Raw genomic sequence first — 17,338 nt, 5'->3', positions numbered from 1 at the left:
CCTTTATGATGATCCACTGCCACTTAATGAATAATAGATGTAATAAATGCTCATGTTTTTATTAACATTTTCTTTTCTCTAGCTTGCTTACATGTAAGAATACAGTATATAATACATATAACATACAACATGTGTATCGATTGACTATTTATGTTATCAGTAAGTCTTCCAGTCAATAGTAGACTATTAGTAAAGTTTTTAGGGAGTCAAAAGTTATATGAAAGTTTTGGATACATGGGGTGTCAACAACCCTAACCTCCATGTTGTTAAAGGGTCAACTATAATTTAATACATATAAACTTCTTTTACTTTTGTTGTGGCTTAGGACAATATAAAACAGCCTATGTCTACTACAGATAAGGAACATCCATATACTTACAGATTTAGATGCCACTTCCTGTCCTTAAAATCACACTTTTCCTGATAACACAAAAAATAATAATGATCATTTATTCAGTGCCTTATTTTTGTAAGGTAATGTATGTATACATGAAATTATTTTGTTTATTCTCACAACAATTTTAGAGAGATTTAGAAATGTTGAAAAGGTTAAATAACTAGCCCACTCAAAGAGAGGATGCACCAGGATTCAAACTCAGATCTTTTTTGCTTTAGAGAAAGGGTAACAACAAATTACTTCTAAGTTTTGCACTTACCTTCACATATACCTATTTTGTTCTTTGGGTACATTAAAAATGGCTTATCATCATAGCTTTCAAAGTTTTGGTTTTTTCAAAGTTTGGAGCAATTAGAAAGCAATGTTAGAAAGCAAGTTATTATAATAATAAGTCTCAGTAACATAAAAATAATACAAAAATATTTTTAATGCAGTGGAAACTCTTCCCTTGCCTTTACACCTTTTTGAGTGTCTCTAAGATGTTGGTGTTGCTAGATATGCATAAGAGGGGGCAATAAATCCCAGCACTTTGGGAGGCCGAGGCAGGCAGATCACGAGGTCAGGAGATCGAGACCACGGTGAAACCCCGTCTCTACTAAAAATACAAAAAATTAGCCGGGCGTGGTGGCGGGCGCCTGTAGTCCCAGCTACTCGGAGAGGCTGAGGCAGGAGAATGGCGTGAACCCAGGAGGCGGAGCTTGCAGTGAGGCGAGGTTGCGCCACTGCACTCCAGCCTGGGCGATAGAGCGAGACTCCGTGTCAAAAAAAAAAAAGGGGGGCAATAATATTTTCACATATTAGTGTGAGAGATATAAACCATTCACATGGAGGCTGTCAATTGACATTGCAAGTTGTTCGTAAGCATTTTCACCCTATAATTAAAAAGAAAAATTGAATAGGTTGAAAAGCCTGAAGATACTTTCTTAAATTTGTGAGTTTAGTAAATATGCATAAAAACCGAACCATTTCATGGCCAACTAGTCTACTAAAATTTTTTCAAACTTCATTTGTATTGCAAAAGAAGACGAGAATGATAAAAACATGATTTAAATTGCTATAGCTCTGTCTCTTTCTGTAATTTCTCAGCATTTAATTAAAAACATATGTATACATACAAACATGTATGTATGTATACAGGCATACTGAAAAGTCAGTTCAACCCTCGATTTCACCTTTTGGCTCTTGAATTATGCCATTCTGATCAAATTATTATTAATACTTATTATATTCCTAATGAAAATTATTTCACAGCTTAAACGAATAAAGTCAATTTTTTGAATAATTAAATCAAAATATTTTAAGTACCTGCTTTCTTAGTATCCCCAGTTAATGGTTTGGAGCTTTCCTAAATTTCCTTCTCAGCCTTTGAGGAATAGATTTTTTTCCTTTTCTCCTGGTATTGGCACTTCCTTCCTCCGTCTTGACGTAAGGAAAAAAAGTTTCGGACCACACTTAACAGTACCAAAAAAAAAATATTATTCCATTTGGACTGATTCTTCAGAAATACTCTGAAATCACCCCTAAAGCTAATGGAGTTATGGCTCAAGCTCCCAGTCCTCGATCCGGGTATTTGTAACCTTTCCAGAGAAGAGAGTTACTCCCCAAATCTCTGGAACCAACCTGACAATACAACTATTTGTTACGGAGGAAACTATAGCCCTTAATAAAAATAATGTCAGTTGCCACATGAATTGAGAAAGGAAAATCAAAATGAGAGAAGAATCCTTGGCTTTTGGCTTCCCTTATTATTTATTCATACTTACTAGGAATTTCACCCTTTGGGTATCACTGCTTTGAACATAGTGGGAATTCCATAGATGAACATAAGATCATCAATATTCTCAAAAGAGATGATCCAGTGTAGTTCATATGTACAATTATAGGGTAGAGGCATTGAACAGAAAGAGGTTTATTTGGGGGTTTTAAATAAAGAATATCATACATCATCATAAATATCTAGTTTGTATTTTAATTGCAGTTTCAGGAAGGTTGATAATGGATAGCTCGTCCAAAGAGAAACCGATTTAAGATATGGGACATTATTAAATGTTTAAAAGAGAAATAATAAGTGATCCACTTGCAGTATATTAGGAAAGGCATAAAGTGTTGGAGGACCACTGCCAAAAACTAGCGGGAGTGAACAAGCATGCAGCTAAGTAAATGCGCTGAAAAATAAACTAACATATTAGCCTAAGGACTGATCATTCCATAATGTTATTTTAAATGTAGCCTGTAACTGCTTGATTCTTTATCTATTTTAGTATCTCCTTATGTCTGAAGCTCACAAAGTATTTGAATTAGAAAAAGAGTGAGAATGCTATGGTTTGAATGTCTCTCCTAAAGTTCATGTGTTGGAAATTTAATCCCCAGTGCAATCATATTGACAGGTGGGACCTTTAAGAAGAGATTAATAGATCATGACAGCTCTAACCTTACAAATGGATTAATGTCATTATCATGAGGGTGAGTTTGTTATCGAGAGTGGGTTTGTTATAAAAGCCAAGTTTGGCCCTCTCTTGTTCTCTTTGTTTTGCCCTCTTTTACCCTTTTGCTTTCTGCCATGGAATGACACAGGAAGAAGGTCCTCACGAGATGTGGCCCTTCTGTCTTGGACTTCTCAGCTTCCAGAATTGTGAGCCAGTAAATTCCTGTTTGCTATAAATTACCCAGTCTCAGGTATTCTGTTATAGTAACACAAAACAGATTAAGACAGAGAACACAAAATGTTTGTATCTCTGCCAATTTGGGGTTGACTGGATCAAGTCTGAATTATCTGACTTGCTGTCTACATTGATTGAAGTAAGCAAATAATTGTCAATTTTCCACTTCATTTTGTATCTCATAAATTGATAGAAAACTTGAGCCTTTATTTATTTATTTACTTTTTAATTTTATTATTATTATACTTTAAGTTTTAGGGTACATGTGCACAACGTGCAGATTTGTTACATATGTATCCATGTGCCATGTTGGTGTGCTGCACCCATTAACTCGTCATTTAGCATTAGGTGTATCTCCTAATGCTATCCCTCCCTTCCCCCCACCCCACAACAGTGCCCGGTGTGTGATGTTCCCCTTCCTGTGTCCATGTGTTCTCATTGTTCAATTCCCACCTATGAGTGAGAACATGCGGTGTTTGGTTTTTTGTCCTTGCGATAGTTTGCTGAGAATGATGGTTTCCAGCTTCATCCATGTTCCTACAAAGGACATGAACTCATCATTTTTTATGGCTGCATAGTATTCCATGGTGTACATGTGCCACATTTTCTTAATCCGGTCTATAGTTGTTGGACATTTAGGACTGTAAACTAGTTCAACCATTGTGGAAGTCAGTGTGGCGATTCCTCATGGATCTAGAACTAGAAATACCGTTTGACCCAGCCATCCCATTACTGGGTATATACCCAAAGGATTATAAATCATGCTGCTATAAAGACACATGCACACGTATTTTTATAGTGGCACTATTCACCATAGCAAAAACTTGAGCCTTTTAAAAAATGTGCTTAAATGTGGATCAAAGGCATTTTTCCTATTATTCATATATTTTGCGTAGTGGTCATTCAATAAATATTTGTAAGCTAAATAAATGGATCAGTGAAGGTTCATTACTCAAGCTAAAGAAAGTCTTAATAATAATGGAGAGCCAATGATGCAGCGGATAAAATTGTCAGCTTTGGATTTGAGCAGTTATGGATTCTCTTTCTAACTCTGTCACTTAGAAGCTATATGACCTTGGAAAGTTGCTTAAAGTCTTGCAGTCTCCGTTTCCTTACACTGTAGAACGAGGTGAATAATGTTCTCTATAAATTTGCCAAATTCAACTGTGGAAAACAGAATCTACTCTTGCTACTAGAAGCAGGCAGGATTTAGCATAGAAGTTAGAGAACCCTCAGAAGGGCTGATTTTCACACTCTAGAGTAGGGACTGAAAATCATAGCCTTAGGCAGCCCGTAATTGGATCATGCAGGAGCTAAAAATGGCTTTTATATTTTTAAAAGTATCTTTAAAAACAGAAACAAAAAAAGGAGACAATAGAATGCAATAGAAACTGTGTCTCACAAACCTAAAATATTTCTATCTGATTTTCACAGAACAAGTTTTCTAACCCCTGCCCTAGAGCTACACTGTGCAACCACAGGTGGCAACTGAGTACTTGAAAAGTGGTTAGTCCAAATGCAGATGGACAATAAGTGTAAAATATATAATATGTTTTAAAGACTTCATATGAAAAAAAAGAGTAAAACATAGGTTATTAATAATTTTGTAATGATGATTTGATGAAGTGATAATATTTGATATATTTTAGGTAAAAAGGAAATTCTCCTCATTTCCTTTAACATGGCTACTGGATGTGGCCTCCACGTTCACATCCCACTTTCCAAATTTCACATGGATGCATAGAATCTGCCAACTCTAAATCATATCTGCTAGCCAAGCTTTGCAGGAGTGTATATAATATGGTTTTTAGTCTTCTGGTTTTCGCAAAGAGAAAGACACACCAGAAGGTAGGTGGGGGAATGTTAAGGGGAAGGCTGCTATGTCCAGCACTCTCCCCTCCCAGGGTCTTTAATCCTTATCATAACTGTTGTCACTACACTCAAACCAAAACACACGCACACAAAAACAGTGCCATCTCACCACTGGAACTCCTTTGCAGTGTACGTGAAGCATGGCTGGCTTTCAGAAGGTGGCTCTCTTTTGTCTCTAGAGAATATAATTTGTGTTAAGCCGACCCCAGGCGCAGCTTTATGGTAACATTTAAAATTAGTTGGATATAACCACCCCTCTGCAATACTTGGGTCCTGTAAACTGTTAATAGATTAAGACCTTTTTTTTTTTCAGTTAAGATACAGACAGATGACCAAAAAAAGCAAGATTATTTAATCATATTATTTTAGACAATAAATCACAAACAAAGGAGTTGATACACAAAATCTTTGCTGCAACTTCTGTCAGTCATTCTCAATAGCAGCTGAACTGAAGGATTACCTGAAGACAAACAGATACTCAAACCCCATCTTGGACCTATTACATTGCTAAAAGACAATTACAGCTGCCCTGTCCATTAGAAATATAATGTGACTCACACATTTTAGTTATTCTAGTTGTCAAAATAAAATGTTTTAAAAAGAGAGACAGGTTAAATTAATTGTAATAATATATTGAATTAAGCCAATATAGCTGAAGTATTATCATTTCAACATGTAATTAATACAAAATTAATGAGATTTTTGTAGGCTGGTTTCTAAACTAACACTTTGAAATCTGATGTGTATTTTATAGTTAAGAGCACATTTCAGTTCAGATGCTGAAACTTCAATGCTTATAGTGCAATCAGTCCCAGCGAAAAAAATCTCACCTTTGGTTTTAAATTAAAATTAAAATTAAATTAAATTAAAATTCACTTCCTAAGTTGTATCAGCCACATATTAAGCACTCAATAGCCACTTGAGACTATGGATGGCTGCCATATTGGACAAGGTAGGATTGAAGGCTTGAAATTGCTGATGGCACAGAGGCATAAAAGTAACCAGATAATATCAATTCTCCTCTTCACTTAGGGAAGTATAGATGTTAAAGTATAAAAATGTTTGATGATAGGCAATTAGTTATATACTTTTTGAAAGAGCACAGATGTTAAAGTATAACAATACTTGATAATAAACAGTTATACACTTTTTTTGTTTGTTTGTTTTTTTGAGGCGGAGTCTCGCTCTGTTGCCCAGGCTGGAGTGCAGTGGCATGATCTTGGCTCACTGCAAGCTCCACCTCCCGGGTTCAAGCGATTCCACCCCCAGCCCCACCCCTGCCTCAGCCTCCCGAGTAACTGGGACTACAGGTGTGCGCCACCATGCCCAGCTAATTTTTTGTATTTTAATAGAGACAGGGTTTCACCACGTTGGCCAGGATGGTCTCAATCTCCTGATCTCATGACCTCGTGATCCACCTGCCTCGGCCTCCTAAAGTGCTGGGATTACAAGCTTGAGCCACCACGCCTGGCCAGTTATACACTTAGAGATAAAATTATAGGAAACACATCCGTGTACCAATGAGGAAGCTGAGATTAGTGACTTGACTGCAGTGACAGATGGAGTCTAGGCTGGAGTTCTGGATCCCAAGTAGTAGTCCTGTTTTTTGGTCTCCCTGCCACAAGTGTGTGTGGTGGCAGTGGGGTGGGGGGGTTATGTGCATGCACGTGTACACAGGAGTGAGAGAGATTAAGAGGGGATGATTAGAAGAGTGTCTTTTTGGGAGATGAGAAGTGAGGAAGAGGGAACAATGGTAGGAAAAATAACCCAACCTTATAATATATGTGCTAAATATATTCTGATATCTAGAGAACATAGTGAAAAGAACTTGAGATGGGTGAATAGACTTACATTTTATTTCTGCTCTCAGACTGGGAACTGGGTCTTTGGGGATGTGATTGAATTTCTTTGACCCTAAGTTTTCTGAGCAAGAGAATATGGATAAAAATTTCTGTCTCTTGCAGAAAACCAAAACACTGCATGTTCTCACTCATAGGTGGGAATTAAACAAAGAACACTTGGACACAGGGCAGGGAACATCACACACTGGGGCCTGTTGTGGGGTGGGGGACTGGGGGAGGGATAGCATTAGGAGAAATACCTAATGTAAATGATGAGCTGATGGGTGCAGCAAACCAACATGGCACATGTATACCACATTGTGCACATGTACCCTAGAACTTAAAGTATTATAATAATAATAATAATAATAAATCCTGTCTCTTGGTTTGCAGCAAGCATCAAATGTTGTAACCCGCTTTAAGCACCTCGCATGGTGCATGCTAATGATCATCACCTTTCCTTCTGCAAACCACCATACCTGGGCAGAGTAATCTTTTAATTTAGTATCCTTGATTAAATGACTTTAAGTCAAACTCTCACTTAATCTTGGATGTTATTTTAAAATAACTGTTTAAAATAATTTGTAATCAATGCTTCTTATCTAAAAGTATTGATTTTTACTGGACAAGAAGAAGCAACAGGATTTATTGTTGATGTGCATTAGAAAACCCAAGCTTTTAATCTCCACAAATTGCCTCAAACACCTAGGTGTAGTGCAGTGTTTGACAATTCAGCCTTAGATTTCCCACCAAACATAGACAGCTGTAAACAAGAACATCTATTATAGTGGTATTTTTTCACCTACTAATTCATATTTCAGGATTTTCTTTTCCTTTTAAATGTTTTTCACTTTAAGTTCCGGGATACATGTGCAGAACGTGCAGGGTTGTTACATAGGTATATGTGTGCCATGGTGTTTTGCTGCACCTATCAACCCATCATCTAGGTTTTAAGCCCCGCATACATTAGGTATTCATCCTAATGCTATCCCTCCCCTCGTCACTGCTCCCTAACAGGCCCTGGTGCATGTTGTTCCCCTCCCTGTGTCCATGTGTTCTCATTGTTCAACAGCCACTTACAAGTGAGAACATGTGATGTTTTGTCTTCTGTTCCTGTGTTAGTTTGCTGAGGATAATGGCTTCCAGCTTCACCCATGTCCCTGCAAAGGACATGATCTCATTCCTTTTTATGGCCGCATAGTATTTCATGGTGTATATGTACCACATTTTCTTTTCCAGTCTATCATTGATGTACATTTAGATTGGCTCCATGTCTTTGCTATTGTGAATAGTGCTGTAATAAACATAAATGTGCATGTATCTTTATAATAAAATGATTTATATTCCTTTGGGTATATACCCAGTAATGGGATATATGGGTCAAATTGTATTTCTGGGTCAAATGGTATTTCTGGTTCCAGATCCTTGAGGTATCACCACACTGTCTTCCACAATGGATGAACTAATCACATTCCCACTAACAGTGTAAAAGCCTTTCTATTTCTCCACATCGTTGCCAGCATCTGTTTTTTCTTGACTTTTTAATAATCACCATCTGACTGGCGTGAGATGGTATTGCATTGTGGTTTTGATTTGCATTTCTCTAATGATCAGTGATGTTGAGCTTTTCTTCATGTTTGTTGGCTGCATAAATGTCTTCTTTTGAGAAGTATCTGTTCATCTCCTTTGCCTACTTTTTGATGGGGCCGTTTATTTTTTTTCTTGGAAATTTGTTTAAGTTCCTTAGAAATTCTGGATATTAGACCTTTGTCACATGGCAGATTGCAAAACTTTTCTCCCGTTCTGTAGATTGCCTGTTCACTCCAATGACAGTTTCTTTTTCTGTGCAGAAGCTCTTCAGTTTAATTAGATCCCATTTGTCAATTTTAGCTTTTGTTGCAATTGCTTTTGGTGATTTCATCATAAAATCTTTGCCCGTGCCTGTGTCCTGAATGGTATTGCCTATGTTTTCTTCTAAGGTTTCTTTTTTTTTATAGTTTTGGGTTTTAAATTTAAGTCTTTAATCCATCTTGAGTTAATTTGTATATAAGGTGTAAGGAAGGGGTCCAGTTTCAGTTTTCTGCATATGGCTAGCCAGTTTTCCCAGAACCATTTATTAAATAGGGATAATGATAATAATAAAATTAAATATTTTAAAAACCCAAGTTTAATTTTTTATATACTTATTCATCAACATTTTGTACTGATAAAAAGCACTGGAAAAAATCCATTAAATTATTCCCAGCTACTAGATGTTAATGAGAAAGTAATATAGCAGATTCAAGCATAGTTTTAAAGACAAACAATATGATATGTGTCCAACAGTTGGTTAGAGCTCAGCACTAATGGGGCCAAAGTCAGGGGTTAATCCCCTCATGGCTAGTTAGTTTTGTTCTATTTCATAGCCAAAGGCAGCATCCATGACCTCAGATAGCTGACTTGGATATGCACGCTATTGATCATTAGGGAGTCTCGGCTGAAGGATAGAGGGCACCAGCACAAAACCATTGCCCATTATGGGAAGAACAACTGAAGGGTAGAACTACCCTGCTCCATTAGTCCATGAAGATTTTCCTTTACTATAATCAGTATGAGGCCACCAGGTATAATTCTCCACTTTCAACTTGGGATAACTTATCAGACAATAGTAAGAGCATCAAAATAGAAAACTGAGTTCTCCTCCTGGCTTGGTTCCTAAATAGAACTTGATTAAGTCATTACCCCATCCAGAACCCAGTTTTTACCTCTATAAACGAACAGTTAGGCCAGATGTTTTTTTTTTTTTTTTTTTTTTTTTTTGAGACAGAGTCTCGATCTGTTGCCCCGGCTGGAGTGCAGTGGCGCAATCTTGGCTCACTGCAAGCTCCGCCTCCCGGGTTCACCCCATTCTCCTGCCTCAGCCTCTCCGAGTAGCTGGGACTACAGGCACCCGCCACTACACCCGGCTAATTTTTTTGTATTTTTAGTAGAGACGGGGTTTCACTGTGGTCTCGATCTCCTGACCTCGTGATCCGCCCGCCTCGGCCTCCCAAAGTGCTGGGATTACAAGTGTGAGCCACCGCGCCCGGCCAGGCCAGATGTTTTTTAAGGCCCCATGCTGCACTAAAATGGCTCCATAAATACATTTGAGATTTTTTTGCAGTGGAGGGTTGTCCAACATTAAACTCTATTACTTTCCTTTTGGTACTGCAGAAGGCAAAATTTTAAGAGGACCTCAATGAACCCCACTGTATTAATCAGAGTTCTCTAAAGAAACAGAACTAATAGGGTGTGCATGGTGTGTGTGTGTGTGTGGGGGTGTGTGTGTGTGTGTGTGTGTGTGTTTAGTGAGAGAGAGAGAGAGAAAGCAACATCTAGACTGGTGTTTCACTAAATATCTGGGTACTGTGGCCTAGCCATGTTGACACATAAAATAAATTAACCATAACATCTGCCTTTTGGTATTTATGTCCTTGTGTAATCTTCATCCTTGCATGTTACTTGATTCCACTAGAGTAGGGCAAAGGTGACAGGAAGTCACTTCTGTGATTAGGGTACAAAAGACGGGCTAGCAGACTGCCTCTGTTGCTATCTTCTTTTGCACACTTTGATGAAGCCAGATTCCACGTGGAAGAGACCCGCATGATAAGGAACTAGGAAAGGCATTCGGTCTATAGCCAGCAATGAAGTAAGGCCTCCAGCCCAACAGCCTTCAGGAAATTGAATGCTGCCAGCAATCACTGAGTAAAATTAAAGGAGAATCCTTTCCCTAGCTGAACCTTCAGATGAAACCTTAAACCTTTGGGCCAACAATTGATTACAATCCTGTGAGTGACCATGGAACAGAGAACCCGTCTAAGTCAGGCCCATATTCTTAATCCACAGAAACTCTGAGATAATAAACACGTATTTTTTAAGCCATTAAATTTGGGAGTAATTTGTTGCACAACAATAAATAACTAATACGGGAACTAAAATTAATGTGACAAGATATTGATCAGGGTTATTTGCAGATATAAAATGAATGCTAGTTAATTTAAGCAGAAAGGAATATACTACAGGTAATAGAGAGCCCAGAATTATTGGGAACTCAAAACACATACTCTAAGCTTGTGGGGATTACACCGAGAAGGCACAGCATAAACCAGCCACCAAAGATTGCTGCGGCTTCTTTTTTTTTTTTTTTTTGAGACAGAGTCTTGCTCTGTCACCCAGGCTGGAGTGCAGTGGTGCAATCTCGGCTCACTGCAAGCTCCGCCTCCCGGGTTCACGCCATTCTCCTGCCTCAGCCTCTCCGAGTAGCTGGGACTACAGGCGCCCGCCACCATGCCCAGCTAATTTTTTGTATTTTTAGTAGAGACGGGGTTTCACCGTGGTCTCAATCTCCTGACCTCGTGATCCACCCTCCTTGGCCTCCCAAAGTGCTGGGATTACAAGTGTGAGCCACTGCTCCCGGCTGCTGCTGCTTCTATCACAGTTAGGAAGTGGCCAAATCAAGAAGCTACTACCACAATAGCTGGATCCAGAACCACACTCTCTCCACTGAAGTTTGTGACATTAAAAATAGATGCACACACCTTGCTGTTTCCCTATGTTAGTCAGGTTTTGTATCAGTGTCTTAAGTTAGCATCTGTGATAGATGTGACCTAAACAACATATCTTCTTCTAGTAGCGAGAGAAGTTAGATGTGTTTTTTCCTTTCCTTCCCTCCCTCCCTCCCTCCCTTCCTTCCTTCCTTCTTGCCTTCCTGCCTTCCTGCCTTCCTTCCTCCTACTTCTCTTTTTTCTTATCTTCCTCTTCTTATTCCTTCTTCTACACGTTGATTTTCAGATCAATGAAAGACAGATGTCCACTTCAGCAAGAAAATATATATTCAAAATATCTAGAGAGTAACATAAGTGACTGTGATTAAATTCTGATTTATAAGTATCAAGCCTAACTTCTATAAGAATCCCCAGAAGGAATTCCTAGAAATAATGCAATACAGTAATTAGAAGCACAAAATTTGGGGGAGGAAGTCAAACAAACATTATAAAAGTCCCATCTTGGGTGGGGCACGGTGGCTCACGCCTGTAATCCCAGCACTTTGGGAGGCGGAGGTGGGCAGATCACGAAGTCAGGAGTTTGAAACCAGTCTGGCCAATGTGGTGAACCCCGTCTCTATTAAAAATACAAAAAATTAGCCGGGTATGGTGGTGGGCACCTGTAATCCCAGCTACTCGGAAGGCTGAGGCAGGAGAATCGCTTGAACCCAGAAAGCCTGGGTGACGGAGCAAGACTCTGTTTCAAAGAAAAAAAACAAAAAACAAAAAACAAATCCCATCTTGGACAAGTTCCTTAAACTCTTTAAGCCCTTGTTTCTTCTCCTATAAAATGAGAAAACTATTTGTTACCTCTCAATTATCAGGTGAGAATAAAAAGTGACAACGTATTTTATACTATTAGCAGGAAGGCTGGGACAAGGTAAATGATCAATAGCAGGTGTTAACTCTAAGTACATAACTGTGGTTCGTAGTTTAATGGTACAAGTCCCATGGAGAACATGAGATTTAAGCTTAGCTTAAAAAGGAAGAACTAGAGTTAAAAATGATGAAAGAGAGGTGTTGAAGATGTTATCACTGCACAGTGTCCCAGAACCTTTCACAAAAGGTCTTAAAAAACCACTTAGAGTCTAGTGTCTTATAAATGGGTAAATGGACACATTGAAATGTGACATGTCATCTTAGAATAGGTGAGTAATGGAGAAGTCAAAGTAGGTGACTCCCAGGTTGGTATTCTAACCACTTAACTGCATTTCTTACTTGACTTAAACTATTAAAATTGCGAGTTTTTTGTTCTGTCTTATATTATCGTCAGCATTGACGTAGCTATTAATAGCATAGACACTAAAGGAAGAAGATGAGATTAACAATGGCGTCCATCAGCTGGGTCTTCATGAAACTGTGGACAAGAGGAGTCAATGTCGAAACAGTGCACGTAATCCTTTTCCTGACTTTGAGATTGTATAATGACTCATAACAAGCCAATCTGTAAAACACAGATTACGTTGACTAGAAAGACTGCACTTTTCTTTCATTTTTATTGTTTCTTGTCATAGCTACGATTACGTACAGCTGTTCTTCTGCCACCAATTCACGTATGAAAACCTTTCTGTAGTTTTAATTGGTTTTGTCCCGTAAATAGAGACGTATGTTAAAATAAAATGAAATCAATAGATTAAGGTTAATTGTGCTCTGTTCTTTTTTTTATTTCCTAGGCTTACAGGAGAACTACTAATTGAATCTGATGAAAGCCATGGTTATCTCTTTAATCATCTTTAAAAAAAAAAAAAAAAAAGAGCTGTAAAGCAAAAAAGCCCGTTCCGACTTTAATTTTCTCTTAAAAGCATTTGTCATCGCTACTGACATTGGACTGAACTACCGTAGATCAGGAAGCACGGATTGTTTCTTCAGAAAGGGATTTTAAAGTTCCTGTTCATCAGCCTTCGTTTTATACGTGGACGCCTGACTGAGCTCTCAGGGGGCTCCTGGGTCTTGTCCAGTTTAGTAGCAGCCCTGGGAGAGTCAGCCAGGTTCTGGGGCACCAGTTCGGTGCTTTTCCATTGCAAAGATGGAATTTCACTTTTTTTTTTTTTTTTTTTTTGAGACGGAGTCTGGCTCTGTCGCCCAGGCTGGAGTGCAGTGGCGCAATCTCGGCTCACTGCAAGCTCCGCCTCCCGGGTTCACGCCATTCTCATGCCTCAGCCTCTCTGAGTAGCTGGGATTACAGGCGTCCGCCACCACACCTGGCTAATTTTTTTGTATTTTTAGTAGAGGTGGGGTTTCACCGTGTTAGCCAGGATGGTCTAGATCTCCTGACCTCATAATCCGCCCGCCTCGGCCTCCCAAAGTGCTGGGATTACAGGCGTGAGCCACTGCGCCTGGCCTGGAATTTGACATTTTTACCCATCGGATTTCCTATCACATTTTTTTGCAAGTTTGTTTGGCTTGCTCTTCTTTCATTTGTGGCTGTGAAGATTAAAGAAGATAATAAGTGGCAGGAAACATGGCACTTAATAAACATTAGTTGTTCTTTCTCTTTCTAAAACCTTGTGTAAATATAATTTTATAAATCACATTTAAGGACACTTAAGAGACCTCTGTTTTAAGACATCTGGAAGGGAATCTTTTTGAAAAGGAGGAATCTTTTATAATGCAAATAACCATCCCCTAGGTAACCTGCTTTGCCATCCTGGATATTTATAGTGCTCTGAGAAGAGTTTGTTGCTTTAGGATTGACATAAAGCTCTCTTCGCACACTAGCAGACAAATGGCAAAGTTCGTGCAATTTACCAGCCCTCTTGCTGATGGATTATGGCCCCTGTGCATTCTCCAGGCACTATAAGCTACAGGACCTGCCCTGCGATGAGAGGCTGTGTGTGGATGCTGTACTCCACCCTCTTAGAGAAACCAGAATTCATTAGCAGTATGGGGTTGTTACTTGAAGACAAGAGCTGGACAGGCTTGCAGGAAAGCCTTACTTTTACCATCAGAAAGAGCTGATTATTGCTTTTCCTTCTTCATTTTATTCTCACAGGAGAATAAAATCTCTTTTCCCTGAGAACCATAACATTATTACAGTAATATGCGGGGGGTGGGGGGGGGGCTCTAATGCACAGTCTGTCATCTAAATTCATTGGTTCCTGAAGTGTCCACTTTTAATTAACCGTGCTGTCATAAATTGCTGGGCATTCTTTGATGATGATGATGGCAGCTACAAAATGATTAATACCTTTAAAACACATCAGTGTGCTGTCTACACACTTTTCTTCAAATAGTACTAAATTATTAGTATTAGTGCTTGAAGAAGGGTGTTCTTTCTGAGTTATTTAGTAGTGACATGTGGTATTACATTTCTCTGCATTTTTGTAGCTAATCTCCCTTCTGGCCAATAGTGCTTCTTTGTGAAATTTCTGACCTAGATGATCGGTAGATTTTGTATGTATGCTGTCAAGCACAGAAGTAGTATCATGTAGTAATGAAGACACCACGCACAAAACCCTAGTTTTATCACTTACTAGTGTGAGCTTAGGCAAGAATGTTGACTGCTCTGTGCCTCTGTTTACCCATCTATAAATTTATCTACAAATTGAGGTTAATTGTAATAGTATCAACCCTACAGATCGTTGTGAGGATTAAATTAATTACTGCACAAAAAGCATTTAGAACTATGCTTGACACTGTATGTATTCCACCGTTATTATTCTGCAAATGTGTAAAATCAAGAAATCACAAAAAGGATAGGATTTTATCCTTGTCATTCTTAGTAACTTGCTTTTTAACTGACTGGGCTCTGACATTTACCAACATTCCCCTTTGCCATAGCGATCCCATTCATAACTTGGGAGACTTCTCCTTCATTGGATTTTTTCCATACATTTGCAATCAGGTATGGAGGAAGGCAGTAGGACTTCTTCACATTTGTGATCACTTGTTACCAGTCACATAAATCTTCTTGTTTTGAGAATACAGTTGATAGCTCAATATATATTTTTTCATCTTTCTGATTGCCTTAGATACACTGAAAAATTAATCTATTAACTTTTTCTTTTTTTATTTTAAAATTGTTTTATTTTATTTTATTTCATATTTTAGTTGACACAATAATTGTACATATTTGGGGAGTATACAGTGGTGTTTCGATATATATCATGTATAGTGATCAGATCAGAGTAAGTAGCACGTCCATCATCTCAAATATCATTCCTTTGTGTTGGTAACACTCAACTTCCTTATTTTAGCTATTTGAAACTATACTATATTATTGTCAATCATCCTATAGTTCTATGGAACACTAGAAGTTATTCTTTCTATCCAGCATAATTTGTAACCTTTAATGAAATGATTTTAATCTCCTATCCCATTGATTGAATGCTGTTGTGTTTCATCGTGTATATTTGTCTTTGTTTTAATTGACATTTTTAAGTCTTATTGCAGAAATTTCTTTCTATTCCTATAAAAATAATTTCAGCTCCTGGTACCATCCTGTCTATTGCTGGACTAGAGCAAACTTTGTCTCACTTTTTGGGTGAGGATATTCAACATGGGAGGAGAAATCTTGCTCCCTAGACAAGGGAGGAGTCTCAGGGACACAAACCCCTTTTCCGTATCACATTTCCTAGAATCACTTATCCTCGTAGTTAACTCCCAAAATGCTTCCTTTAGCCTTAAGAAGATAATATGAAATAGCTTTCTATTAATTATGCCCTGATAAGCTCGCAGCATCATTTTACTTTTTTTTGTTTTTGATTTTATGTTAGTGTATCCTCATACTTGTTAAAAATTTTAGTTCAATTTAGTACGTTTATTGAGCATTCATGCTGTGCATGACAATGCTCACCGCTGCTAGGGGGATCTCTTTCCTCACAAAGCACTGTTGATATTGGCCATGGGCCTCCAGACAATTTGTAGAGCCACCTTTCAAAGTACAAGTATGTGTGAGAATAGTCTTCCTAACAGCCTTCAATTCTAGATCAGTTTGGAGTCAGATCAAGCCACACTCTGAGTGCTTCCATCTTGAGTATATCTATATTGAGGCAAGGATGGAGAGTATTCAGAGACCAAGAGAGTCCTTTTGTTTTCCAGGAGTCTATGAGGAAGTAAAATTTGGTGAAAAATTTTGGAAGATTATATGTTTATATGACATAAATGCATTGGTGTATATGCATTTATGCATCTAACATTAGCTCCAAGTCTTATCAAGTTCTCCTGGTGTTTATATTGTTGTTGTTGTTTTAAATTATACTCTAAGTTCTAGGCTACATCTGCACAACGTGCAGGTTTGTTACATATGTATACGTGTGCCATATTGGTGTGCTGCACCCGTTAACTCGTCATTTACATTAGATATATCTCCTAATGCTATCCCTCCCCCTACCCCCATCCCACGACAGGCTCCGGTGTGTGATGTTCCTCACCCTGTGTCCATGTGTTCTCATTGTTCAATTCCCACCTATAAGTGAGAACATGCGGTGTTTGGTTTTTTGTCCTTGTGATAGTTTGCTGAGAATGATGGTTTCCAGCTTCATTCATGTCCCTACAAAGGACATGAACTCATCCTTTTTATGGCCGCATAGTATTTCATGGTGTATATGTGCCACATTTTCTTAATCCAGTCTATCATTGATGGACCTTTGGGTTGGTTCCAAGTCTTTGCTATTGTGAATAGTGCCACAATAAGCATACGTGTGCATGTGTCTTTATATCAGCATGATTTATAATCCTTTGCATATATACCAGTAATGGGATGGCTGGGTCAAATGGTATTTCTAGTTCTAGATCCTTGAGGAATTGTCACACTGTCTTCCACAATGGTTGAACTAGTTTACAGTCCCACCGACAGTGTAAAAGTGTTCCTATTTCTCCACAACCTCTCCAGCAGCTGTTGTTTCCTAACTTTTTAATGATCACCATTCTAACTGGTGTGAGATGGTATCTTATTGTAGTTTTGATTTGCATTTCTCTGATGGCCAGCGATCATGAGCATTTTTTTTTTCACGTGTCTGTTGGCTGCATAAATGTCTTCTTTTGAGAAGCATCTGTTCATATCCT

The 17,338-nt window shown here is 38.4% G+C and overlaps 1 protein-coding gene across 1 annotated transcript in view; it reads left to right on the top strand.

Annotated features, from left to right (window-relative positions):
- Positions 1-17,338, top strand: part of LOC100607341 (putative uncharacterized protein ENSP00000383407) — a 67,419-nt gene that overhangs the window by 14,457 nt on the left and 35,624 nt on the right. The gene's annotated exons all lie outside the window — the stretch shown is intronic.

Source organism: Nomascus leucogenys, chromosome 25 (assembly GCF_006542625.1).
Source record: "Nomascus leucogenys isolate Asia chromosome 25, Asia_NLE_v1, whole genome shotgun sequence".
Taxonomy (NCBI): domain Eukaryota; kingdom Metazoa; phylum Chordata; class Mammalia; order Primates; family Hylobatidae; genus Nomascus; species Nomascus leucogenys.
Note: the sequence above shows the minus strand (reverse complement) of the source record. Positions and strands in the feature narration are given on the sequence as shown.